Source organism: Narcine bancroftii, chromosome 14, assembly GCF_036971445.1.
Source record: "Narcine bancroftii isolate sNarBan1 chromosome 14, sNarBan1.hap1, whole genome shotgun sequence".
NCBI classification, from domain to species: domain Eukaryota; kingdom Metazoa; phylum Chordata; class Chondrichthyes; order Torpediniformes; family Narcinidae; genus Narcine; species Narcine bancroftii.
Genome location: NC_091482.1, coordinates 5936299 through 5962266, shown reverse-complemented (window position 1 = coordinate 5962266; position 25968 = coordinate 5936299). Strand labels below are relative to the sequence as shown.

The window sequence follows — 25968 nt, the reverse complement described above, 5'->3', positions numbered from 1 at the left end:
AGACGATAGATACATAAATATTCACAATCGCAGTTAGGGCGAGAAAAAAGTGACGTTTCAGTAGTGCGGACAGAGCTTTGTCATGACCTGACTGCAAACTTGGTAGTTAATGTGTTTGGTGCAAAGCCTCGCCTAAAAATAGTGAAGGAATAGAAAGCCAGTATGATCATATATATGGGTAGGCGTAGCGGTCAGTGCAACGCTACTACAGCACCAGCGACCCGGGTTCAAATCCAATGCTGTCTGTAAGGATTTTATACATTCTCCCTGTCAGCGTGGGCTTCCTCTGGGTGCTCCAGTTTCCTCCAAAAACATACAGGGGATGTATTGGAGTATTTGGGCAGAATGGGTTCATGGGCGGGAAGGGCCTTTTACCGTGCCGCATGTCTTTAAAAAAAAAAGGTAAATCCATCAGGGAAAGCAGAAGGGATTTGGATCAACACTTGAAGGAAGCATTTACAAGGCTCTGAGGAAGGAGCAGGGCAGGGGGCAGATGGGATTTCCACCCTTCCGATAATAATACAGATATTCCAATTTGCAATGAAATAAAATTCTTCAGTTATGAAAGACCATTAATCCTTTGGTGGTGACCTGTTTTGCTCTGACATTATGAGCAACCATTTTCTGAACCAAAATCTGTCGATCTCCACTTGGAAACCTCCCAAATATTCCATTCTCTGCACCATTTTGGAAGAATGGTTTTCTGCTGCCTTTTGTGCAGAGAAAATGTTTCTGATTTCTCTACAAAACCACCAACTCTGATTTTGAGGATCCGTTGCTTTGATCTCGATTCTTGTAGTATAGGGAATGTTTCTTATCATTTTGAACAGCTTGATCAGACCAGCCCCTCAATGTTTTGTACTCAAGGACTTCCTCTTGAATAGCTTTTGAAACTTTGGTGATTAAAAATCACTTGTATTCACATAGCACCATTCTACAAAGAAATGTTCAGACCCTGAAATAGTTCATCCATGAGGTGAATGCATTGTTGTTTGGGGATCAGTAACTTTGCAGGTGATTTGTTCTTCAAAAGAGTGCATAAGGACATCGAAATAGGAACAGGAGTCATCCTCTGGCCTATCGAGCCTGCTTCACTGTTTAATCAGATCGTGGTCATGGACTCTGCTTCTCCTATCTGCATTTCCCCCCCTACATTCAATTCTCAAGCAGCTGTCTAGCTGTGTCTTAAATATATTTAATAAGGCAGCTTCTACCACTTCCATGGGCAGAGAATTCCACAGATTCACTGCTCCCTGGGTAAAGCACCTCACAGCCATCTCTGTCCTCAGGGACTACTCCCGACTCTTGAGTTGATAGGACCGTGTTCTAGACTCACCTACCAGTGGAAACAACTTTCCTGCCTCTGTGTTACCTACCCCTTACGTAATTTTGTATGTTTTGAGCTCCAGTGAGTATAGTTCCAGGCTACTTGATCTCTCCCAACTCCCCTCATCTCCAGAATGAACCTGATAACCCCACTCTGTACTATCTTCAAAGCCAGTGTTTCTTTTCTCAAGTAAGGAGCACGCAGTACTCCAGGTGTGGATTCACCAGCACACTGTACAGTTGAAACAGAACCTTGCTGCTCCAAAATTCAATCCCTCCAGCAATGATGGCCAATGTTCTATTTACCTTCATGATTACCTGTTACACCTGCAGACCAACTTTTTTGTAAATCACGAACAAGCACTCCCAAGTCCCACTTCCCAACAGCATGGTGCAATCTTTCACAATTTAATTATTTATCTGATCTTCTAATTTTCCTTCCAAAGTGGATGATCGACTCCCTGAAATTTGCTTTTTGTCGGGATTGCTCTTTCCATGAGTTCCTTGACTACTTATCCCTCCCAATTAATCGCCACCTCCCTCCACCCCCATTACAGTGCCTGCGCCCCAAGTTTAAATCCAATGCTGTCTGTAAGGAGTTTGTACATTCTCCCTGTGTCTGCGTGGGTTTCCTCTGGTGCTCTTGTTTCCTCCCACCCTTCAAGATGTACTGGAGGTTGTAGGTTAATTGGGAGTAATCAGGCAGCAGGGGCTCGTGGACCGAAAGGGCCTGTACCATGCTAAATCAAACTGTACTCAAGAAAAGGTAAGCATACATCACATTCTCAGCATTGCTCCAATGTCAATGCATGCACAGCTTCTGTGCCACCCTGTAGTCTGTCAGGAGCTGTGGCTGGACACACTTCTTGCACACGTCGTCGTTGTCAACATCCCTGAGTTCCCACATTGCGCAGGAGGATTGTGGCATAGTTCTGGGCTCACCTGCCATGAATAAAAGCTGTGAGGAAAATGTTTGACAAGCTTTGGAAGTAGTAAAAACTAAAACCCTGACCATCATCTTTCATTAATGCCGCTTACTCCTCGCTAAAGTCTGGTATTCATCAAAGCCCACAATGAGATGACAAGGCAGCAGTCCCTTACAAACATGGTGATTCCGTGTCACTGACACACCTTCATGAGGTCAGACAGCATTTGGAGAGAAATTTTTCAGGGGAACCATAGAACATTGCAACAGAGAAGCAGGCCCTTTGGCCCTTCTAGTCTGTGCTGAACTATTATTCTCCCTTGTCCCATTGACCTTCACCCCAACCATAGCCCTTCATATCCCTCCAATCCACATATCTTTCCAATTTCTTCTTAAAAATTAAAATTGAGCTCTTCAGCTGGCAGCTCGTTCCATACTCTCACCACTCTCTGTGTGAAGAAGTTCCCCATACTGTTCCCTCTAAACATTTCCCCTTCCTGGATTGAAGGGATTGGCATATGAAGAATGTCTTTGTCTTGTAGTTCAGAAGAATTCCAAAGACTTCTGAATATGCTCAATGCTATCCACAAATTTGCCAATGACTCCATAGTTGTCGGCAGAATCACAAAAAGCAACGAGGAACTGTACAGTAGGGAGAAGCTTCTTCCCCACAGCCATCAGATTCCTGAATGAACAATGAATCACTTCGCATGCACTATTTTTATTTATTTTTTATAAGGCGGTTTAAATGATTGTTTGCACTGTGAATCTTCCTCAAAGCAACGAATTTCGTGACTTGTTCATGACAATAAATTCTGATTCTGAATGAGGTGGGACATCAGAGAACCATTTTGAATGTTGAAAGGCATAGATAGTGTTGATGTAGCAAAGTTATTTCCTGTGGTAGGGGTGTCTAGGGCAACAGGGCACAACTTCAAGATTGAAATGTGCCTATTTAAAACAGAGAGGAATTTCTTTAGCCAGTGAGTGATGAATCTAGGATTTGCAACCACAGGCAGCTGTGGAGGCCAGGTCATCGGGTCTATTTAAGGCGGAGATTGATAAGTATCTATAGAGTCAGGGTATCAAAAGTTATGGGGAGTGGGGCTGAGTGGGAGATTGGATCAGCTCAAGATGGAATGGCAACGCGGACCCGATGGGCCGAATGGCCTACTTCTGCTCCAGTTATTTATGGTCTTATGGAATTCATACAATAAAATAGGCAGTGATGTTACCAGGTCTGGTGGGACTCAGTTTTAGGAAGAAGCTTAGACTTTTATCCCTGCAACGTAAAAGGCTGAGGGTGAGCTTAGAGAGGTATATAAAACCATAAGATGAATGGTTGCAGCCTTTTTTCTCAGGGTAGGGGAGTCCAAGACCACAGGGCATAGATTTAAGGTGAGTGGGGATAGAGAGCAATGGGTATGTGGAACAAGCTGCCAGAGAAAGTAGTAGATGTAGGTGCATTTGCAGAGTTTAAAAACAGACATGTGCGAGGTTAGAATAGGTTTAGAGGAATATGGGCCAAACTGAATGAGTAGATTCAGATTTCATGTTAAGAGAAGCATCCAACAGGATCACGGATGATCTGTCTTGGAACACGACCACTGTCGTGTCTCTCCCTGAAAGTATATTGATTTCATTGACAAAATAAGTTCCAATGCTTAGTTTGTTTTTAGTCTTTGGAAATTTATATATGAGATTTATCAAGACGAGACTTTCACCCATCAATTAATTCTATTAGCTTTAGATTGCTATTTTGTCTGGACTGTCTGTTTTTTTTGTTCCTGTTCAGTAGATGATCTCCTAACTTCTAACAATGATGAGCCTTTCAATAGCGTTTCATTTTTTCTATCCATCTCCAAGTCTCAGACTTCGTACTGTCTTCAAGGTTGTCTTATTCATAGCTTGAAGACAGTATTCAAAATACTTTAATTGGTTTGATCAAACTTTCCCACTGCTTTTAATGCACCTTAATAGGACTCCAGTAAAACCATTAATTTTCTTGCAAGTGAGAAGGAAAAGTTTGAAGAACTTTTGGTGGACTCATTGGAAACCCAGACATCTGTATGGGAACCCACTTGAAATTGAAAGCCTTAGCTTTCCACTGCAGTGAGGGTATGTTGCAGGCGGAAGGCAATTTCATGAAATATTACATGTTCTGTCTATTATGTAACAATAAAGGAATCTTGAATTGAAAAACAAGTGATGTTTCAGTTGTGCAGACAGATCTTTTGATGGTCCAAGTGTAGTTTATGAATAGGGTTAGAGTAGTACAAAAGCCTGATAGCTGGTTGATTAAAACCTGTCCTTGAACCTGGAGGTGCTCGACTTCAGGTTTCTGTACCTCACCCCATAAACATCAGCAGGAGAGAAGGGGTGAAGAGATGGAAATTTCCTCCTCAGCAGCTAAGATGTCGTGAGACCTTTGCTTGAATTGCAGACATACCATTATGATTGGCCACTATTATGTCAGCTTCCAACAGGAGCTCTATTGAGAGCGCCCTGGCCATCTGCATCACAGTATGGTACAGTTGCTGCAGTGAAATGGTTTGGAGGTCAATCCACAGGACCATAGGAGTGGCAGAGAGGATCAGTGGTGTCTCCCTCCTCCCCGACCTTGTGATCTACCAGGATCGTTGTCTGAAGAGGACGCACAAAAAAATTGAGGACCCTTTCCTCCCTCACACAACATCTTTCAGCTGCTCCCATCAGGAAAGAGATACAGGAGTATCAGAGCCAGCGCCACCAGGCTGAGGAACAGCTTCTTCGCACAGGCAATGAGAATGCTGAACGACCAAAGGAACGGCTAACCCGAACCAACCAAGACTCTCACATTCATGAAACAATATTTGTTTATTCGTCTATATGAATACTTGTCCCGCATATGTATAGTTTGTACATGGTTTTGTCTGGTTGTGAGTCTGTGTGTTTTGTACCGAGGACCAGAGAACACTCTTTCGTCGGGTTGTATTTGTACAATCAGACGACAATAAACTTGACTTGATACCACTTGCTTCAGTGGACGTTGGTTCTGCATGTAGTCAATTAGAAGGGTTCAGCAATTTTTTTTAATCAGCAGAAAATTAAATTACTGAGGAATGACAGCGTCAAACAACCCACTGGTGTGGGCACAGTGTGCTCACGATGAGGCACTCTTGCAGTAGAATACTGCTGCCATTGTCTGGGTAATGAAACAAATATAGATATCTATTTTGGGTGACAGTTCCTTCAGGACCAGATGGCACTGGCTCAAGACAATGGCAAAGCAATGGGCAACTCACTGAGTGGCCCGTTCGACCAACACGGCTGAGCTGTGGTGGGATCAGTCCCCCCCCCCCGCTGAAATAGAAAATGGCAGCATCCCCACTTTCAGAATCCGAACCAGTCATGAGCATGTGGCAGCACTATTGTGCATTACAGGTGCAAAAATTGCTGTAAATTACATTTTTTTAAAAAAAGTTAGTGCACAAGAGGAGAAAAGGTGTCTGTGGTTCATTGTCCATTTGATGGCAGAGGGGAAGAAGCTGTTCATGTACCATTGGGTGTTGATTCTAATCCTGACATAGCCCATAGCCGTGGGAAGGGAGGGGGACCCATCGATTTGAGGGGTGGCATGGAAACGTGATTTTGGGTGGTCTATCTCCAGGAATGTCCGAGTCCAGAAGGGCACAGGAAAATGATTACTGACAGCTCCGGTCCGAAAAATGAAGGAATATTTTCATAGCGTTGGCCTTCATAGCCAGTGTTCTTGAATTTAGAAGCAGAGAGCTCTGACTGAACTTGTATAGGGCCTCGATGAGGCTATCCCTTGAGCATTGTATACAGTTCTGGTCTTGTAATCTGAGGTAGGGAATTCTTACTATTGAGGGAGTGCAGCTATAGGTCACCAGACTGATCCCTGGGATGGCAGGACTGATGATGAATAGACCAGGGTTATTACTCTCTTGGAATTTAATGAAAGAGGATCTTATTGAAACATGTAAAATTCAGACAGGACAAGATGATTTTGGGGAAGTGCTGAACAGGGGTTACAGTCTAAAGGTAAGGAAGGTTGTCATTTTGGGCTAAGATTAGGAGAAATTTCTTCACTCTGAGTGGTGTGAACTTCTGGAACTCACTGTCATAGAAAGTTGTCAAGGACAATTCATTAGATATATTCAAAAGGGAATTGGATGTATCCTTCATGGAGGACAGAATCAAGGGGAATAGAATGAAAGCAGGAATAGGAACCTGAAGCTTTGATCAGCCATGATGGTATTGAATGGTGGGGCAGGCTCGAAGAGTTGAGTTGGACTGTCAGCAGCCCAACTCAAATGGCGACGCTTACGGAGCTACTGTAACAGCAACACTGCTGCTGGTGCGTACCTGCAGAGAACAGGAATGCACAAGTCCCCCATAGGGTCCTACTGCTCAGCCTGACTGCCATCTGTTCTGTACAGGCTTTAAATAGTCCGGTAAAGGAGCTAAGAGTGGTTTATTTTAAAATCCTGTGACGACAGGGTCTGGGCCCTGTGATTGGCAGTGGCCTTGACGGGGTTGCAGACTCCAAGGAAGCAGAGGAGGGCACCAGAAAATGAAGAGACCACTCATCCCATCCCCACCCCCGTATAAGAAGGAGAAGAGATGACCTTCCACGATAGAGACTTTGGCAGCGGGCTAGGTGGCTGAAGAATGTACAGGCGGTGAGCTGTTGGTGACTCGAGGTGAAGAACCCACATAGGCTGCTGGCGACTATGGTCAGGAGGTTCACACCAGGTTGCAAACTTCTGGAGACTGGCTGAAGGGGTACCAGGTATTGGAACCGGGATTCGAGAGGGTGCCAAGGGCTTCCTGATTGTGTCTGATGTGTCCATCTGGAGTTCGGGTTTCTGCTGGTTTGGACTGAAGGCTGTGTGGCTGTGGGAACGCTGGAGGTGAAGCCACAGACGTTCATTAACTCTGATGGGACTATATTTTACTTCTCTTTTTCTGCTAGTAAGGGGTGCTAGGCAATTTCTGTTGATAGCAAATCTTTGTCTGTCTTACAGTAGACTCAAGGAAATTTTATGTAATATCACATTTTCTGTTTAATTACATTAGAATAAAATAATCTTAGACCTTTTGTTTGAATGCAAGGAGAAGCTTGAATTTATACTGTATTTTTCCACAATCTTGGATCATCCCAAGATTTATACTGTGGCACTATTCATAGAACATAGAAGATTACAGCACAGTACAGGCCCTTCGCCCTCAATGTTGTGCTGACCTATATATTCCTTCCAAATATAAGTACTAAATCCTTCCTGCCTTGTAAACCTCTATTTTCCTTTCATCCATGTCCCTGTCTAAAAGTCTCTTAAATTCCCCTAGTTTTTCAGCTTCCACCACCACCCTTGGGAAGGCATTCCAGGTACCCCAACATGCTCTGTAAAAAAAAACTTACCCCTGACGTCTCCCCTAAACTTTCCTCCTTTCACTTTGTAGAAATGTCCCCTGGTATTTGCTACTCCTGCTCTGGGAAAGTGTACTCTTCTGTCATTTTACTGAAAGATTGCCAAAGTAAGATTTGCTCTTTAAATATATGCTTCTTTCTTTTTTTTTTAAATTTTTTTTTTCACACTCTAAACCACATTGATCAAGATACATACGTTTTCCTTTTCAAATATATACAGTGTCGTTTTCTCCCCCCCCTCCCTCTTCCCATCCCACCCTCCCTACCTCCCCTCCCATTCATTTAAAGTTCAGAATCTAAGATACATTAAACCCGTCAAACAATGTTGTCACTCAATAAAAATAAACAAGAAATTCCACTGAGTCAGTTCTTTTCATTCTCTTCTCCTTCTGTCATTTTAGGTGGTAGATGTCCCCGGTAGGTTTTCTCTATTATGTTTCATTTATGGCTCCCATATTTGTTCAAATATTATAATATTATTTCTTAAATTATATGTTATTTTTTCTAATGGAATACATTTATTAATTTCTATATACCATTGTTGTATTCTCAAGTTATCTTCTAATTTCCAGGCTGACATAATACATTTTTTTGCTACAGCTAAGGCTATCCTAACAAATATTTTTTATGCTCCATCCAAATCAAGTCCAAATTCTTTGTTTTTTATATTACTTCGGAGGAAGATCTCTGGGTTTTTTGGTATATTGCTTTTTGTGATTTTATTTAATATCTGGTTTAGATCTTTCCAAAATTTTTTCACTTTCTCACATGTCCAGATTGCATGAACTGTTGTTCCCGTTTCCTTTTTACAACGAAAACATCTGTCAGATACTGTTGGGTCCCATTTATTTAACTTTTGAGGTGTATCCAGTTATATTAAATATATGCTTCTTTCAAAGCAAAGTATATTCTCTTCAGATTAAATGAAGGGATAGAGGCAACATTTGGTTAATCTGACAAATGTAAATTGTTTTCCAATAAAGAAATCAGTTCATCAGCTTGTCTGGGAAATCAAAACTAAATTCTCCATACCCATTACGTTGGCATTCTGAGATCAAGGAGATTTAAAAAGACGCTAGGTCTTTGGAAATTTAAAAAAAAACCCTTGCGAAAATATTCAGTGAGCCCTGTAAAGTTAGAGAGGGGAGAGGCGGGTGTGAAAAAAATGCCTTGGGGAAGAGAATAGAATAACAGGCCAAGTTGGGTCTTCATTGTCTTCAATGAGAATGGGTTGAACTATCTGAATGTGTTAAATTCACTAAAAAATTGGAAGAGATTTAGGAAACAATAAAATGTTCAATACGTTAAGGTGGCTTTTGTGGGTTTTTTTAATGCTGTTTCATAGATTATCAGATCTACCAGAGTGGAATTTCATTCTCCACAGTCCCTGCCCAACCCCAGATTCGGATGCAGGTGGTGCTGCTGGTATACCAGGGAGTCAAATTGAGACATCGTTGAGATTTCCATTAATGTAAAAAGTGCTCAGCAAATTAATTTTGTTTAAAAAAAAACAAATGAAGAAAATGAGATGAGAGCTGTAATGAACTGATAATTAATTTCATCATATTACGGTAACCAGCAAAATACGCATCCAATTCTCTCAGCAACAGGCAATTTAAAGGCTGAGTTGTTTTAATTTTAATTAATTCAAGTTACCATCTCTGTCTGAAAGTGGGATCGCTGTGGCTTGGATAGCTTGTCCACATTAATGTGCTCAATTTGGTCTAATACAGTTATCACCATTAGTGCTGTTTAGTGAGATTGGTTGAATTTGTAGATGCTCTGTACTATTAAAGCCTCAGACAACAGTTCTCTTCATTCTCCCCTCATTCAACGAGCATCAGGTCCTGCAGGCATGTTGCAGTCGTTCCTCGCCCAAACTTTCTTTCTTACCAAAAATAGACTTTATTACCTGTAGATTACTTACAAAATGAAAGCCATTCAAGTCTCTTCACACCCTTAGTTTCGTATCCATACATTTCCATCACTGGACATTGTTTCGTTTATTTTCTATTCAGTCCCATTACAGGTTGTACCTCTTTAATCCAATGATGTTGGGACCTAGGCATTGTCAGACCACAGAAAATGCCAGAAAGCAGAAATTGACCCCTAAGGGAAAGCTTATTAACACTAGCACCATCTTCTACTTCTCTTCATCTCTTGGATGACATCTTGAAGGGCTAAAATGCAGCTGAATGTAAGAAAATAGCAGGACTGTGTCACCAAACCACTCTGCTGCAGGGCTGCATGACCAAAACACTCGGCTGCAAGGCTATATCACCAAAACACTCAGCTGCAGGACTGCATCACCAAAACACTCGGCTGCAGGGCTGTATCACAAAACACTAGGCTGCAGGACAGCATCACCAAAACACTCGGCTGCAGGGCTGTATCACCAAAACACTCGACTGCAGGGCTGTATCACAAAACACTCGGCTGCAGGACTGTATCACCAAAACACTCGTCTGCAGGACTGTATCACCAAAACACTTGGCTGCAGGACTGTATCACCAAAACACTTGGCTGCAGGACTGCATCACCAAAACACTCGGCTGCAGGACTGTATCACCAAATCAATTGGCTGCTGGACTATATCACCAAAACACTCGGCTGCAGGGCTGTATCACCAAAACACTCAGCTGCAGGGCTGTATCACCAAAACACACAGCTGCTGGACTGTATCACCAAAACACTCGGCTGCAGGACTGTATCACCAAAACACTCAGCTGCAGGACTGTATCATCAAAAAATCTCGGCTGCAGGGCTGCATCACCAAAACACTCGGCTGCAGAACTGTATCACCAAATCACTTGGCTGCTGGACTGTATCACCAAGACACTCGGCTGCAGGACTGTATCACCAAAACACTCGGCTGCAGGTCTGTATCATCAAAGCACTATATCACCAAAGCACTCGGCTGCAAGACTGCATCACCAAAACACTAGGCTGCAGGACTGTATCACCAAAACACTTGGCTGCAGGTCTGTATCACCAAAACACTCGGTTGCAGGACTGTATCACCAAAACACTCAGCTGCAGTACACAGTTCAAGAAATGCAGAAAAATCTCCACCAATACATCCTCTATTTCTCGGCCACTTTATAGCTTGCAGACTATTTGGCCCTGGGGATTTATTGGCCTTTAATTCCATCCATTTCCTTGAGTCTATTTTTCTCCTAATACTAATTTCTCCCTTTCTTTAGACTCTAGGTTCTCAAACATGTGTCCTCCTCCGTGAAGTCAGATCCTCAGTATATTCAAGATTATTTTATTGTCATGTAAATAAAGCAGAAAATGCAATATTACATAAAATTTCCTTTCGTGTACCATAAGGCTGACAAAGATTCGCTGTCAGTAAAAATTGCCCGGCGTCCCCTTACAGTCTGAGAAAGAGAAGCAAAACAGAGTTTCCCCCAGAGTCATTGAGTATCTGTGGCTTTCCCTCCAGCGCTCCCACAGCCTCTGCAGCCACACAGCCTTCAGTCCAAACCATCAGCAAGCCAAGCTCCAAATGTACATGTCAGACATGATCAGGAAGCCCTTAGTGCTCTTGCATCCCGGTTCTGATACCTGGTACCCATTTAGCCACTCGAGCCGGTCTCCACTCCGGCATTCCACAGCAGCTCACAGCCTAACCTTTGTTCTTGTCCCTTCTGTATTGAAGCTTGTAATGTCAGTTTTTATGTTTCATGCAAGCTTACTTTTGTACTCTATATTCTCCTTTGTTACGTTCTAAACTGATCCCAGTCCTCGAGTTTGAAGCGTTCCCATGAACTCCCATTATTATCTTATTACCCTGAGAGAAGTACTGGTTTTGTTAAACCTAGTGGTCACCTATTTCAATTCCCCACCCCATTCCCTTGCTGACATGTCTGTCCATGGTCCTATACACTGCCTGACCGAGACCACCCGCAAATTGGAGGAACAACACCTCATCTTGCATCCGAGCAATGTCATCGAACTGGATGACATTAACATTGACTTCACCAGTTTCAGTTAAAGCCCCCTCCCTTCTTCTCTGTCACCTTTCCCCAGCTCTCTCTCTCTCTCTCTCTCCTCTTTTCCCTCTGTCTCCTTTCACAGAACCAAAATCAATTCTCACCTCTCCTCTTATTAACACCTTGTGTTGATCTGGACTCCTCCCCCTGGCAAGGTTTCAGTCGCCTTCCTGTTCTTTGCTAATTCCTTGAAGAAGGGTTCAGGCCTGAAATGATGGTAATATATCTTTACCTCCAATGGATGCTCCTTGAGCATTTTTGTGTGTTTTTACTACAATATAGCATCTCCAGACTTTTGTGTTTCACTGGATATAATGTGTGCTCTGGTAAATATGATTTGTTTTCTCAACAAGTACATATCACGAGCTAAACATGGGGATTATTTCATTGTGGACTTACCAACTGGAGTGTTGCTTTCAGCTCTTGTTGCCATGTTTTGGGAAGGATATGAGGAACACCAGGAATCTGCAGAGGAGAGTTAGGGTTGAGATTGGGGAGATGCAGAGGTTATATTTTGTGGGTGGGCTAAGCTGAAAGAGAATGAGAGAATGCAGTTTTAAGATGACTGGAAGAACATCCCACGATGGTGAGGTAAACCCATGCAGCTGATAGCTCCCAACCAGAATTTGCTGCTATGGAACACGGTGGAAGAAGACTCCATATTGACAAAGGTGTGAGGTTCTTGAAAGGAGAGGGACAAGAAAGAATGGGACTGATGGAGTTGCATTTGGAAGAGCCAGCAGGAGTTTGATGGGCCAAACAGTCTCCTGTGCAATAACAGGAAACTGTAAATCCTATATTTAGTTTTAATGTTATTTGTAACTTCGTTTGTTTATTCCAATTTTCAGGCTAGATATTTCATATATGTGTCCTTTGTGAATTTACTTAGAGCAGTGATTGTTGCATTAGACTCCCATTAAAAGGGAGAATGATGCCAGCGGGTTTATTCTATTTATCTTTTAGATTCTATGTTTATCTGAATCCCCGTCTGCTGTGTTAGGTGTGTGTTTAAAAAAAAACCCAAGGTCATTTTTAGAAGAAGAGCAGAGGCATTCTCCATGCTGTGATGGCTAATATTTATCCTTCAACGAACATCACTAAAATTACAAATTATCTGGCCGATTATCACGGGCTCTATGTGCAATCTTGGTGCATGGAGATTGATTGCTATGTTGCCTGCTTTACAATGGTGACATCACTTCAAAAACAAATAGATAAAATATAGCTTCAAAAGACATTTTGGGAGTGTGAGGTCATGGTTCATGTTAGAAAAGTGGAAGAACTTATTGATGGTTCTGATGTGCACTCTGTGAATTTTGATTTATTTGCTCAGGAATTGTGTAAGAGTTGCTTTGTGCACTAAAAATTGGGGTTAATAGGATTCTCTCAGTGTGGACTTTCCATTTTATGTTGTGTGTTTAGATCTCCCCCAGGAAGCAGCTCCTGGCTGAAAACCAGACAGATGTCCTGACAAGTGCTGCTGGTGTGGCAATGGGGAAAAATATTAAAAAGGAAAAAGTAATGTGTTGGGAAGGAGCAGGGAGAGTGTGACGAAATGTAGCTGGATCATAGGCAGTGTGGCTCTAGGAGGGTCCGCTCTCTCAGCTTTGTGGAGATGAACAACCAAAGGAACTGCTCACACTAACCATCCGAGATTCTCATATTCAATGAACAATATATATTGATTTATATGTATAGATGAAATACTTGTCTTGCATATGTATTGTTTGTCTGTACGTGTGCTACATCTGGTTGTATGTCTGCATGTTTTGTACCGAGGACCAGAGAACTTTGTTTAGTCAGGTGACATGACTCGAGCCCAACCACCATGTCCAATTAAACCCAATGGTTTTAACCACCAGCTTTGGAAAATAATCTCCTTCCTCAATGCATACGGTGAAAGGTCGGAGGAACTCAGCAGGCTAGACATTGTCAGTGGGTAGAAATGGTCAGTCATTGTTTTGGGTCGAGACCCTTTCTTGTGACTAAAGAGGTATTATGGAGTAAATCAGTAGGGGGAGAGGAAAAAATTCCAGGAAGTCAAGAATCAGGAATGGTTCATGCAAGATGCTTACAGGTTACACTTCATACTGCAGGGAAGAAGACTCTTTAGTCCATCGTGCTTGTTCTAAGCATGACGGACTGTAGCGGACAAAGAACATTACAGTAAAAGCACACAGAATTTCTGGAGGAACTCAGCTGGTCTCGCAGTGTCCATAGGAAGTAAAGATATATTACTGACTTTTTGTGGGCTTGAGGCCTTCCACAAGGTATGAGCAAAAAGCAGGCTGGGGCCTATATTACAGCACAGTGCAGGCCCTTCAGCCCATGGTGTTGTGCCGACCTATCGGATAGGGGTGGGGGAGGGACACAATATACTTGATACCACCACTTTCTACTTTGAACTCAGAGAAAAGGTCCTGACCCAAAACATTGACAATTTCTCCCCATGGATGCTGCCCGACCTGCTGAGTCCCTCCATGGTTTGCTCAAGATCGCAGCATCTGCAGTTTGTGTGCATTTTCGTCATCAATGCCCTTGGCAGACCTATGGGTTACCTTGTCTGCCTCAGTGGAACAGTCGCTGGCTTCAAGAAATCCATTGATACCCAACTGATAGATGGGAGAGGGTCTCTGTAGCCTTTCTTAAATTTCAATTCAGTGACAAAAATTTTGAACCACGGTTCGCTCCCCTTGTTTGCTCCTTTCAACAAGGATTGAAGCGATACTGCTGTGAGAGGTTAACCATAATCTGTAGGGCCACTGACATTAGATTGGCAGCAATCAACATTATCGATCGGAATGTTAAAAGGCCTGGTTACCCAGCTGTATACCAGCTGCTCCTGCCTCATTTTGTAAAGATATGAAGTGGTGACTTCAGTGAGCTTTGCAATCCCAACACGCAATCAATAGCACTGAAACTATTGAACTGAGAGTGATTTCCTTTTGTTTATTATCTGCGTAGTTGACATGTTTGTGATGAGGTAGAACTGTGCTGACTTTGGGATTTTATGCTTCATACTGCACAGACAAAGTCCATCGTGCTTGTTCTAACTCCCTGAAAGAGATAATGATTGGACCCTTCTCTTTCTGTTTAACCCCACCCCGGGGAAATACTTCCACTTCACATATTTGACCCGTTCCCTGTTGAAATGTACTTTGAAACTGCTTCAGGCAACATATTTCTGTCTCTCTCACAACGTCTTAATGTGTTCCAGCATTTTCATTAGTTTTACATCTAGTGGGTTTTCAACCTCAATGCAAGTAGTTTCCTGGTCTGCTCTTCCCTCCCCACACACACTTCCATCCCCTTAGGCACTTCCTGCTGCAAGCCCAAAAAGGACAAAACTCTCTCCCTCAACCTTCCCACTCATCTCCATTAAGTCACAGACAAGTCAAGTTTACTGTCATCTGATTGCACAAGTACAACCCGACAAAACAGCTTTCTCCAGTCCTTAGAGCAAAACACACAGACACACCACCAGTCGTAATAAACGTACAGACAAACAATGCATATGCAGGAGAAATATTCATATATACAAATAAATAAATATTGTTTCGTAAATTTGAGAGTCTCAGATGGTTAGTATGAGCAGTTCCTTTGGTCGTTCAGCATTCTCTCTGCCTGTGAGAAGAAGCTGTTCCTCAGCCTGGTGGTGCTGGCTCTGATCCTCCTGTGTCTCTCCCACGGAGCAGCTGAAAGATGCTGTGTGCAGGGTGGAAGGGGTCCTCTAAGATTACAAGATGTAGGAGCAGAAATAGGCTATTCAGCCCATCAAGTCTGCCCTGCCATTCAATCATAAATTGACACATTTTCCCACTCAACCTCACTATTCAACTTTTCCCCCATAACCTGTGATGCCCTGGCTAATCAAGAACCTATCAGTCTCTGCCTTAAATGCACCCAATGACCTGGCTTCCACAATTGCCTGTGGCAACAAATTCCACAGATTCACCACCCTCTGGCTGAAGAATTTCCCATGCAGCTCTGTTCCAAGCAGAGCCCATCAATCCTGATAGGGTACCCTCTTGTCCTATTCACCTCAAATAACATAAATATTTTTGATGTCTTTTTATGTTGTCAGTTGGAGAGAAGTATGGAAGAAACCAAAACTTGACTGTTTCACTGCGAAAGGGCCCATAAACTTTGAGCAGAGTCCTGGGGGAGGGGCCATAGCTGAAAAATGGTTGAGAATGGCTGCTGTTAGACACATTCAAATCATTTGTTAAAAGGGAGCCTGCTAAATCTGCAAAGTAGAAAAGAATGAATGGTTTTGCTGAAAGCAGAAGAGAGAAGGTGAGGTGAAACCAGATAGGCTGAATGGCCTGCACTCTGTGGAATTGTGAGCAAGCTTGGTGGTTTCTCTATCGTGCTATGGGTGGTTTATGGCTCTGCATCGTGACAGAGAATGGCTGCACAGTGCATCAATCCTTCAGACTCCATCTATGCATCCAACCACAGATTTAGTGCCACTGAGCTCTTGAGCTCTGACGTCGTGAGCTGAGGCTTGACCTTCAGGAACACGGTTGTCTTTATCATTCTTTAAACATTCAAGTTCAAAGGTTCAAGATTCCTTTTATTGTCATGGAATAACGCATCAAAATCGTAAGATTATACTTGAACTTCTGCCTGCCCTGAGGCAAGCAAAGAGTCGTCATGAGCATTGCATGCCGCCCCTATTAATAGAAAGAGAAGCAAAAGAGAGTCCTCTCAGAGTCACTGAGTGTCCATGGATTCACCTCCAGCGCTCCCACAGTCTCTGCAGCCGCACAGACTCCTGTTCGACCCATCGGCAACACAAGCTCCAGGTCCAAACCTCCTGACACATTCAAATCATTTGTTAAGCAGTGTTCTCCTGAACCCCCTCCGACAAGCAAACTGCTGTGCTCCAATACCATTGTACCTAGGCAGATGATGAGTATGTCATGATGTTGGACAATTTTACTTGCTCAGTTCCTGGGAAATATTAATCTGTCAGCCATCAAGAAAGCAAAATCAATTTATCTGGTCGTCATGACATTCTGGTAGTGAGAACCGGTTGTGAGCAAATTGGCTGTCACATTTCGTACATAATAACAAATACTTAATTAGTTGTGAAGTGCTTTGGGACATCATTAGCTTGTTAAAAGTATGATAAATGTAGGTTATTTCTTGCAATAGAGTTCATCATGTTTTGATGCTTGTTTGGAGTATTGATGATGATACCTTATATTTATTAAATTCTACCTTCCTGGTTTTTCCCTTTAAATTGTGGCTGATGTTCATGTCCGTAAGGAATCCATAAGACATCAGAGCAGAATTAGGCCACTTGGCCCACAAGTCTGTCCTGTCATTCAAATCATGGCTATTTTTCCTCAATCCCATTTTCCTGCCTTCTCCCCGTAAGAACCTGTCAAATTGCACTTTAAGTCTATCCGATGACTTGGCCTCCGCAGCCATCTGTGGCAATGAATTCCACAGATTTCTCCTCATTGCTGTCCTCTAGCAGCCATTCTCAACCTTTTTTTTCAGTTAAGGCCTCCTTAAGACCTCCTTCCCTGTGAAGCAGTCAAGTTTAGGTTTCTTCTGTACTTCTCTCCTACTGACTACATAAAAAATATTTGTTACATGATGTGAAAAGAAAAACAAGGCTTTCTGCCATATATGCATTTTACATGACAATCCTCAAAACTTAAAATCAGATCATACTATACCCCTCTCTCTAATCAAGGTTACTTCACAGAAAAGAACAAGCTAAGAATCGAATAACGCTCTTCAGAAACCAGACAGAGAATCACCAGAGCGTCCAAATTACTTAAATCTGCCAATCCTGATAGTATTCTATGAATGGGCTCCACATCTTTTAAAATTGAAGCTTTCTATCTTTAATGTCGTATCTAATTTTCTCCAAGCTTAAATAGGGCATTACATCATGTAACCACAGTGTACGGGTAGATGAAGAGTCATCTTTCCGTTTCAATAAAATTGCTCGTCTGGCTATCAATGTGCTAAAAGCTAAAACTTTCTCTTGAGATGCAGACAAAAATATATCTAGTTCATGACAAACATCAAACAAACCGATTAAAGGCACTTCAGCAATGTTCAAGCGATTTATCCCCATTGACATAGTTGGAGTTAATTCTTCATTCAGCACCCTCCAATCAGATGGTTTAATCATTGCTATGTTATTATTTGTCGTATCTCGAAGCAAGTTGATTATACATCTGCCCATTTAGAGCAAGATCAGGCTTTGAAAGTGCTTCATTGCCTACACAATCCAAGATTGTGAAATATTGCATAAATCTCTGTTTAACACTGAGAGAGTTCTGTTTGCAGCACCGTACAGATATTGTACAGACCTATATGGACCTATCCCCCAAAAAACTACATCTTAACCTTCTATTTTACTTTAATTCTTAATGTCTGTCTAAAAAGTCTCTTAAATGTCCTACTGTTTCAGTCTCCTTCACTATCCCTGGCATGTAAAAAAAATTACCCCAGATGTGTCCCCTAAATCCTCCTGCCTTCACTTTGTACAGATGTCCTCTTGTGTTTGCTGATTGTCTACTTTATCTATGCCTCTCTTAATCTTGTAGACCTTTATTAAGTCACCTTTCGTGCTTCTGCGCTTTTTTTCTGCTAACTTTGCCTCATAAGACACGGCTTCCAAACCAGGAAACATCTCCTCTGAATCTTTTCCATTGCTTCCACGTCCAAAGTATTCAAGTATTTCCTTTGAAATACTTGAGTGAATGGAGCTCTGATGTGTCATTTTAATATAGGAGATTGCAAATTAATCCTTTGATGTTCTGAGGCACAAAGAGACCATTCTGTGGCCTTGGCTATGATAGAGAATTGGGCACCTCAGTGCTCTTCAAGTTGAGATTTATTGTCAGAATACTCATGTGACATCATATACAAGTCTGAGATACCTTTTTTCCTGTGGGTCGGACAGAATTTCTACTTATCGGTAGTGCAAAAGAAAAAGATCCATATACAAAAGTTTAAGTTTAATGTCATCCAATTATACACATACAGATAAAGGATACATATGTACACATATAAAAATAAATAAATATGATTTATTAAGTGGTAGAGTCGTGGAGGGTAAGTATGAAACATTCATTCAGTTATTCAGCATCCTCACTGTCCGTGGGAAGAAACTCAGCCTAGTGGTGCAGGCTCTATATCGCTTTCCCAATGTGTGCAGAGGAGAAGGGGTTCTCAGTGATTTTGCATGCCCTCTTCAAACAATGACCCTGGTAGATCATGTTGAAGGAGAGAAGGGAGACCCCAGTGATTCTCTCTGCCTCTCTTATGGTCCAATCCAATGCTCTACACAACATGATGCAGCCGGCCAGGACATTCTCAATAGATCTCCTGTAGAAGGTTGACAGGATGGTGGCTGGAAGCCTTGCCTGCCTCAGTCTTCTCAGGAAGTGCAGTCACTGTTGCACCTTCCTGACAAGTGAGGAGATGTTATGTGACCAGGAGAGGTCACATGTTAAGTGGACTCCGAGGAACTTGGTGCTCTTCACTCGGCCTTGTACCAAGTTATTAATGAGTTGTGGAGGTTGGTGATTCCTAATCCTCCATAAGTCCGCAAGAGGAATGTAAAGAAAGAAAGAAATGTAAACAAATTTACTGTGCAAATACAGGAAAAATAAAAATTTAGTAAAATAATGTCCAAAGTAGGAGTCCTTAAATGAGTCAGTTGTTTGGGAGTCTGATGGACTCAGATCAGCCACAGTCCCTGCTTTTGAATGGTTTTTGTCAAACAGTGCAGGACAGTTCCTTTCCAGGCATCGAGTGTGGTCAGATTATAGAAACGCAGAAACACCTGATGCTGGAATGTCAAATGAATAAAGAGGCCAGAGGGAGTCAGAGGGTGAGACAGAATCCAGGGAGAGAAATGGTTGAGTCAAGACCCTTTATCAAGACTGTCAGGATTTTAACTAGTCTTGACAAAGGGTACCGGCCCAAAATGCTGACTGGCCATTCCTCTTCATGGATGCTGCCTGACCCACTGCATCCAACTTCTGGTTTATTCATCTGGGTGTGGGTATACTGGGTGAAACATGAACTTCTGCAGAAAAACACAGAGATGCTGGAGAAACTCAGCTGGTCTCGCAGCATCCACAGGTGGTAAAGATATAATACTGATGTTTCGGTCTTGAGCTCTTCTTCTCTTCTTCAAGGAATAAGCAAAAAGCAGGCAGGCATCTGAATTAAAGACTGGGGAGAGAGAGGGGGAAGAATGGTAGGGGGAGGAGATCAGGCAAAAGGTATGATAAGAGAAAAGGTGAGAATTGATTTTGGCTCTGTGAAAGGAGACGGAAAAGTGTGGGGGGGAGAGATAGACAGCACTAGAGGAAAGGAGACTGGGGAAAAAGAAGGGGGCGTTTAGTTGAAACAGAAGTCGTCGATGGTAATGCCATTCAGTGGGAGGGTGCCCAAATGGAAAATGAGATGGTTGTTCCTCCCTTTGGGGTTACATGGTGCTACAGTGGTATGAGGTGCAGAGGTGCAGATTATCCGTATGGTTCTGTGGCATTGGAAAGGATTGTGAGGAGAGAAAGACTCTTCCAGTGAGCCAGGAACCATTTGGGAGGGGATAGTAGGTGGCACTTTGTCCACAGTAGAAGGCCATACCACATGGAGTTTATGGTGGTGACGTAGAAATGGTGGCACTTGTATTTTGGGCATGCATTTGTTCAGTGTTGTTAGAGAGTTTTGGACTGTGATTACAAACCATTGACATGGAGACTGGAATCTGAAGCTGAACGCAATCTGCTGGAGGGACTCTGCCAGTCAATCGGCATCCGTGGCAGAGAGAGAGAGGGGTTAACACCTTGATTCTCGAGGTCCAAATCTTCGACCACCCTTTCTCTCTCCCACTGATGCTGGTGACTTCCTCCAGCAGAAGGTGTTTAGTTTAAAAAGCAATACTGTTGACTTCATTAACCGTGGGATTGAGGATGAGAGCCATGGGGTAATGTTGCAGCTATAGAAGACCATGGTTCGTTGGAATATTGCATTCAGTTCTGCTCACCTCACTACAGGAAGAACGTGGATGCTATAGAAAGGGTGCAGAAGAGATTTACAAGGACATGGCATGGTTTCAAGAGCATGTCTTAAAAGGATAGGTGGAGTGAACTTGGTCTTTTCTCCTTAGAGCGACGGAGGGTGAAGGGATAGAGGTGTACAAGATGATGAAAGGCATTGACCATGTGGACAGCCAGAAGATTTTACCCCAGGGCTGAAATGGCTAACACCACTGGGCATAGTGCTTGGGACGAAGTATGGGGGAAATTCTTCACACAGAGAGTGGCAGCTGCGCAGAATGCACTGCCAGCTTAGGTGGTGGAGACAGGTGCAATAGAATCTTTTAAGAGACCATTAGATTGGTACCTTGAATTGAGAAAAACGGAGGGTATTGCAGTTGGGTAATTCTAGGCAGTTGTTGGAGTTGGTTATTGAGTCAGCACCATACTGTTTTTCTTAATTCCCATGGACTCACTGAGGCCTCAACAGTGAAGTGGGCCTAGAACTTCAAATTCCTGGGTGTAAACATCTCTGAGGATCTGTCCTGGAGCCTCCATGTCGAAGCAATCACGAAGAAGGCTCGTCAGCGGCTCTACTTAGTGAGATGTATGAAGAGTTTCGGTATGCCACCGAAGACTCTCGTAAACTTCTACAGGTGTGCCTTGGAGAGCATTCGGGGTGCATCTGTATCACTACCTGACACAGAGGTGCCTCCACTCAGGACAAGAAAAACACCTGGAGGGTTGTTAATTCAGCCTGTGACATCACGGGCACCAGAATCCACTCCATTGGGGAGATTTACATGAGGTGGTGTCTTAAGAAAGCAGCCTCTATCCTCAAAGACCCCACTACCCAGGCCGTGCCGTCTTCACACCGCTACCATCGGGAAAACAGGTACAAGGAGCCTGAAGACAAGCACTCAGTGGCACAAGGACAGTTTCTTCCCTTCTGCCATCAGATTTCCTGAATAACCAATGAACTGTCTTACATTTATTTTTGTGAGGTGGTTCATGTGAATATTTGCACTGTGTAACACTGCTGCAAAACAACAAATTTTGTTACTTGTTCATGGCAATGGAGTCTGATTCTGACTGTATACTGCAAAAAAGACCTAGACCTGGGAAGTTTTGCTGGGCTGAATAGTTGTCTCCTGGCTGGATGTCAAAGGTGATTTATGTGCAAAGTACTTGTTCAAGTTCTTATTCTTTCCACTTTGAGCCTTTTTTTTTGTGGCCTGATTATCCTCTGAGTGCAATAATGGACATACTGAGGCGTTGCAGCGACTGATCTGCCTGTACTGCTGAGAGGTCATTGGGCGGATTGTCCAGGGGCCAGTATCACTGAAGCAGATTCGCAGGCTGTTTTTGGGAGCTCACAGAACCATGCTACCTTCAACAGTTGTTGGAATTTCACAGTGTCTTTAATGGCTGCAAAGTGCCTCCCGAGGTCAAACCATCATCATACGTTTGCAAATCTCATCTCTGCAGGGAAAAAAAAAGCATCATAAAATGGAGAAGTTATGGCCTGAATTAAATTTGAATTGTTCGATGGCATTTACTCAGCGCTCATTACTCCCTGTAACATCGTATTTCTAATTCAATTCAAATTAAAGGAAAGGTTTTAGGACAAGATTTTCAGTAATGGCATTCTTCCCAGCAGCCGTCTGTATTTACTTTTGAAATGTAAAATAACCCTGTGACTAATCCCAGAGCTGACCCGTAATAATTACAGGTTTAATTAGGAAGAAGGTTGGCTATGGCTGCCAAACGTGCCAGGTGACCCTTCTCAGCTTTTCGTACTGTCCATTTTGCATTGCCAGCTGAATCCATTTTCCCCTGCAGCATCCCTGTTTTAGAATACATTATTTTCCCCCTTTTGATCTTCCTGGGCAGGCAGGTAGCGCAGGTGTCTCTCGTGACTGTCCCTCCTCTCAAACAGCTGCACCGTTTTGGAGTTGACACAAACATGCTGCAGAAACTCAGCAGGTCACGCAGCGTTCTTTAAAGATAAAGAGACATAGTCAACATTTCGGGCCTGAGCCCTTCATCAAGGATAGACCTTGGTAAAATGAAGGGCTCAGGCCCGAAGTGTTGGTTATGCCTCTTTATTTTTAAAGAACGCTACATGACCTGCTGAGTTTCTCCAGCATTTTTTTGTATGAACTACAATCACAGCATCTGCAGATTCAAAAAAATTTAAATTTAGACATACAGCACGGTAATAGGCCCTTTTGACCCACGCCACCCAATTACACCCAATTGACCCCAGTAAACCGGAGCCCCTGGAGGAAACCCCACGCAGACATGGGGAGAACATACAAACTCCTTACAGTGTGGGATTCGAACTCAAGTCGCTGGCACTTTTCTGACAGTGGTGGACTAACCACTAAAGCAGGGCAGCTAAATTTGCTTAATGTAACAGCCATATACAATAAACTTCAGATGTTTGAGAGCCGCAAGATGTGAAAAAAATATTACCTACACGTTTTTACTTACTTGCACATTTTGTTAGAAAAATTTTATATAAATATTTATTCATGTACATAGTTATTAAACTACTAATTTGTATTTGTTTCAAAATCAAAAAGTGCACATACAGTATTTTCATGTGTTGAATGTAATAGTCAAATTTTGTGGACCAATTCTTAGGGTAAAATTTAGGAGATCGACTATTACATGCATTCTACTTTTGACCACGGTAAGTACCTGCGTCATTTTGGGCGTCGGGACCTTGGATGGGCAGGTGGGTGGCTGGTACTGGGTGGTAAGACTGCATTCGGGATGCTGAGACATTAGGCGAGAGGGTGGCTGGGGCCTAAGTGAGAGACCCTGTTCACGTGCACCTGTTTGACACATAATGTATGGCTCATACAATTCGTGTCTCAGCCAAGTTATCTTCCTGAGCTGCATGTGGCTCGTGAGCCACGTTTGGCCACCCCTGCGCTGAACTAACCATGCTGCTCTTGTTTAACTCTCTACCTTTTTAGATACTGTGAGGGTTGGGACGGGAGGTGGTGGGGGGGGGGGGCTGTGACAGCTTTTCTGGGGAATATGACCCCTCAACTGGCTCAGTTGGTACATCAGGGTTGGTAAGTCTTAATGATGGGGGGGATCTCTCTAGTCAAGGCTCTGGCAGGCAAACTCCATGGCGTGTTGCTTCCCAGCTGCCAGGGTCAAGGATGTTCTGGAGCGGCAACCTATCATTCAGATAAGGGGAAGATGAGCCAACTAGAGGTTGTGGTTCATATTGTTAATCATGGCGTAGGTAGGAAAAGAGGTGGTGTTCAGCAAATTGAAATTGGGAACTTTAAGAATAGTACCTTTAGGTTGTAAACTCAGGGTTTCTCCCCATGCCATGTGCTAGCAAAGCAAGATATAGGAAGGTGTGACCAGTGATCTAGTGTAAGTGGGACCCGTGCAAAAAGGATCCGAAAGAAGGGGCACCAGTATCCTTGCAGGAAGTCTTGCAAGTACCACCTGGGAGGGGTTAAATGAGCATGGCAGGGGCTGAGATCCAGAACTTCAGATACCAAGTAGAAGGATTGAGGGGAAGGTTGGGGTTAGACCAGGTAACCCTGATAAGCAGTACAGGCCAGGTTAATGAACACAGTGGGCCATGTGGGCTGAAATGAATCATGGGTAAGGCCTGGTTCTTTGAGCCTGGGTTAGTACATGATATTGTGGCCACAAGGGGATGGTTGAGAAAGTGGTAGGAGTGGAGGTTCAATGCTCCAAGATTTCGATGTTGCAGAAGTGAAAGGGATGTAAAAGAGGAGGGGGAGGGGGAGGGGGAATCAGCAAGGTAGAAGTTGATTCCAGCCGTTTAAACCCATGCCACCCAATTAAATCCAAATTAACTTCCAACCCATGTTTTGGAGGGTGGGAGGAAACTGGAGAACCCAGGGAAACCCCTCATGGGTCATGGGGAGAATGTACAAACTCCTTACAGACAGCACTGGATTGGAACCCGGTTTCTGGAGCTCAAGACATATTGGTGACCTCATGTGGATGGAGCTCAAGAATAAGAAAGGTGCAGATGAGGTGTACGAGATGGAGTGGCAAATGGGGTTCCATCCAGCTAATTGTGAGATGATAAATTTTGGAAGGTCAAACTTGAAGGCAGAGTACATGGTTAATGGTAGAATACTTAACAGTGTGGACGAACAGAAGGACCTTTGGGTTCAAATCCATAGATCTCTTAAGGAGGTTGTGCAGGTTGACAAGATAGTTAAGAACACCTTTGGGATGCTGGGCTTCATTAATCAGGGATTGAGTTCAGGAGTCGTGAGGTCATGTTGTAGTTTTACAAATGCCTGCTGAAACCAACTTAGAATATAGTGTTCTGTTCTGGCCACCTCTTTTCAGGAAGGTTGTGGAGAGGCTGCTGCGGAGATGAACCAAGATGTTGCCTGGATTGGAGAAGATGTCTCATTAGGCAAGATTAACAGAGCTGGGGCTTTTCTCTGTGGAATGACAAGGATGAGAGGTGATTTAGTAGAGGACTACAAGATTATGGGAGGCATCATTAAGGCAGACAGCCCTCACTTTTTTCATAGGGTAGGAGTAGCAAATACCAGAGGACATCAGCACAGGGTGAAAGGAGAAAAGTTTAGCGGAGACATCAGGGGTAAATTGTTTTTTACGCAGAGAGTTGTGGGTGCCTGGAATTCATTCCCAGGGATGGTGGTGGAAGCTGGAACAATAGGGGCACTTAAGAGGCCCTCAGACATGCACATGAATGAAGGGAAAATAGAGGATTACGAGGGAGGAAGGATTTAGGTTTTTTCGGTAGGTCGGCACATCATCATGGGCCGTAGGACCTGTCTTGTGCTGTCATGTTTAATGAGATGCCTGCCAATAACCAGATAGAGGAACAGGCATGTGATGACAATGTTGGTTGGGAGTTTATTGTTTTCCACAGAGGAACAATTGACATTTTTGCTTGGTACAAATATGTAAAATACACAGGCAAACAATAAGTCTAAATTAAGTTACCACATGAGAGAAACAAAAGATAATAAATACAAAAGGACAGATAAATATTCAGAGGTTGTGGTGAGTGTTAAAAAAAACTGTGATGTTACATCGGTGCAGACAGGAGAAGCAGAATGAGCTATAAAATTCCCTTGGTGAGTAGAATTAAGGAAACTCCCGAGTTATTTTGTACATCCATTAAAAACTAGGGATATCTCGGGAGCAGACAAAGGACAAGGACAAAGGAAGAACATAGAACAAAGCATTACAACACAGTACAGACCCTTT

General features: G+C 43.1%; 1 protein-coding gene and 1 long non-coding RNA gene across 14 annotated transcripts in view; one reads left to right on the top strand and one right to left on the bottom strand.

Moving 5' to 3' along the window:
- dph1 (diphthamide biosynthesis 1) overlaps positions 1–25968 on the top strand; it is a 745916-nt gene that overhangs the window by 300591 nt on the left and 419357 nt on the right. The window lies entirely within an intron of this gene.
- The window catches only part of LOC138749845 (uncharacterized), a 42525-nt gene continuing 38183 nt past the window's right edge, over positions 21627–25968 (bottom strand). The window contains exon 2 of the long non-coding RNA XR_011348891.1: positions 21627–22188. This is a non-coding gene — a long non-coding RNA (uncharacterized lncRNA). The remainder of the gene's footprint in view (positions 22189–25968) is intronic.